The following is a 2,739-nucleotide window of genomic DNA, read 5'->3' as shown; positions in this document are numbered from 1 at the left end:
GTTCTAGGCGCTTCAGTCTGGAACCGCGCGACCGCAACGGTCGCAGGTTCGAATCCTGCCTCGGGCATGGATGTGTGTGATGTCCTTAGGTTAGTTAGGTTTAAATAGTTCTAAGTTCTAGGGGACTGATGACCTCAGCAGTTAAGTCCCATAGTGCTCAGAGCCATTTGAACCATTGAACCTGATTCGCAGAATCAGTCATGTATTTCGGTCCAAAGACAGACAAACGAGCTGTTAAGTAGGTGGTCATAATGTTCTGGCTAATTAGTGTATGTTAGTGGACAATTCCAGAGAAAAATGGCCGCGTTACAACTGCAGCATTCTCTGTATAGCCCGGGTCTTTCACCGATTCATTTTCACATCGTTGCGAACTTTCAAATCGTTGTGACCTGAAGTAAGACGTTCGTGGACGTAGGTTTCAGTTGGACGAGGAACTGCAAGTCTGGGTACGGTTACGGCTCCGTCAGTGGCCGACCACCTTCAATGATACAGGAGTTGATCGTCTGGTCTCCCAGTGATCAGTTTTGAATGGAACCATGCCATGGTCCCATTGTGGCGGGTACTTGGTTTACATTTGACTGCTCCTCATACTTCCACTTTTATGCAACGGCCTTGCCTCAGCGGAAACACCGGTTCCCGTCAGATCACCGAAGTTAAGCGCTGTCGGGTGTGGCCGGCAGTGGGATGGGTGACCGTCCGGGCCGCCATGCGCTGTTACCATTTTTCGGGGTGCACTCAGCCTCGTGATGCCAATTGAGGAGCTACTCGACGGAACAGTAGCGGCTCCGGTCAAAGAAAACCATCATAACGACCGGGAGAGCGGTGTGCTGAGCACACGCCCCTCCTATCCGCATCCTTAGCTGAGGATGACACGGCGGTCGGAAAGTCCCGATGGGCAATTTGTGACCTGAAGACGGAGTGCATACCTCTGCTTTTACTTCTGCACACATACTCCACACCGTACAGTGTGTGGTGGAGGGTACCTTGTATCTCTACTAGTCTTTTCCTTTCCTGTTCCACTTGAAGATACTGCGAGGGAGAAGTGACTCGTGGACCTTAAGTGAAATTTATGTTGGCGGCAGTAGTATCGTTCTGCAATAAGCTTCAAATGACGATTCTCTAAATAGAACTTTAGTGTTTTGTTAGGCTGTGTGCCACTGTACGCCACCAGCTCTTCTCACTTACAGATCATAGTATGAATGTGAAAATTTCGGTACCATTAAGATTCGAACTGTCTAGTGAGTCGCCACCAGTAAGCGTGAGACACTGTGAGTTGCCAACTGGGATAAGAAGCCTTATGCTGTAATCTGCATCGGTAGGACCGAAGGAGAGGTAGAGCGCTGCCTGTGAATGCAGACACGGAAGCGAATCCAGGGGAGGGCCTCCAGCGGCCCCTGCTCGGCACCTGCTCCCCCTCCCCCTCCCCTCCCCCTCCCACTATCGTGAGGCACATCCAAGACAAGACTCCATCAGTTTCACATACTATTGCAAATACAGGACACGCAATTAACTATTTAAGATATCCGTTAGGGGCTCGATATTTTCAATCAACGATATCACTCACATTATCAGCTTATTCATCAGTCAGAAGAAACATGATATGGACTACGATAAAGTTAATCAACAGCAGTGATATATGAGTCGTGTCAGCCCACTATTTGGCTGACGCGTTTCAATGCCTTGGCTGCAGATGTGAGGTCTAAACATCGAAGTTCCCTAACTGACATTCTTTAACAATCTGATAGCAAAAATAAATCTTGATGAAGGTTCCTAGGGTCTCCAGCCGGGTGATAGCGTTGATATCTCGCGACGTTTCGGGAAGTGTCATACTACCCATCTTCTAGATTACAGATATGTTATTGAGAAAGAATCTTTGACTCTGCAGTGCAGTGTATGCTGTTTTGAAGCTTTAAGATAAATCAAAGGTTTGTGCAGGTTCGGGACTCGAACGAGGAATGTTGCCAAGGCTCTGAGTTCTCTTTTCAGTCTCGCACAGAATTTTAATGTCAAGAAGTTTCGCATGTATTACTACTCTGCAAATATCTCACTGTTTCTGGCATGAAGACTGAACATAAAACGATTTTTAATTCCAATAATGCCAATTTTTAAATTTACTACACTTAAACACTCTAAAAGAGTTCTCAGTGATAAGCACATCAATTCTCATGCAATTCGAAGTTCAAGCTAGATCTTAAAACACAGAGCACTTTTTTCTAGCACTAAGTCGCCAGATGACCGTATCAGTACTACCATATGAAATTGTCGTGTGTGATGAATAACATTTTTCACGTATTTTGATAACAAAGCTTGGCATAAGTTTGACCTTCCAATGTTTATTCGAAAATAGTTTGAGAACAATATAACCACAGCGTTACTTGTAGTTCTTACAGTTCCTTCATCTATATTGACCCTTTGTTATAAAAATTGTATCATTCGTACTCTTTTAACTCCTAGCACAGCGACGAGACAAAGCTTCAGCACGAACAGTGTAAACAGGAATTTCCAGACAGATTTTGTATTCTTTAAGTCGTAAACTGCCAATTCTTCATCATATTGATATAATTTTTAACTTAGATGTTCTCCAAATTTCTCCACATTGTCATCCACAAGTGGAAATCATACTACACTCCTGGAAATGGAAAAAAGAACACATTGACACCGGTGTGTCAGACCCACCATACTTGCTCCGGACACTGCGAGAGGGCTGTACAAGCAATGATGACACGCACGGCACAGCGG

At 45.1% G+C, this 2,739-nt stretch overlaps 1 pseudogene; it reads left to right on the top strand.

Annotated features, from left to right (window-relative positions):
• The first annotated feature begins 602 nt into the window (after positions 1-602).
• LOC126163665 (5S ribosomal RNA) lies at positions 603-720 on the top strand (annotated as a pseudogene).
• The last annotated feature ends 2,019 nt before the right edge of the window (positions 721-2,739 follow it).

Source organism: Schistocerca cancellata, chromosome 2, assembly GCF_023864275.1.
Source record: "Schistocerca cancellata isolate TAMUIC-IGC-003103 chromosome 2, iqSchCanc2.1, whole genome shotgun sequence".
In the NCBI taxonomy this organism is placed as follows: domain Eukaryota; kingdom Metazoa; phylum Arthropoda; class Insecta; order Orthoptera; family Acrididae; genus Schistocerca; species Schistocerca cancellata.
This window is presented reverse-complemented; position numbering and strand designations above follow the sequence as displayed.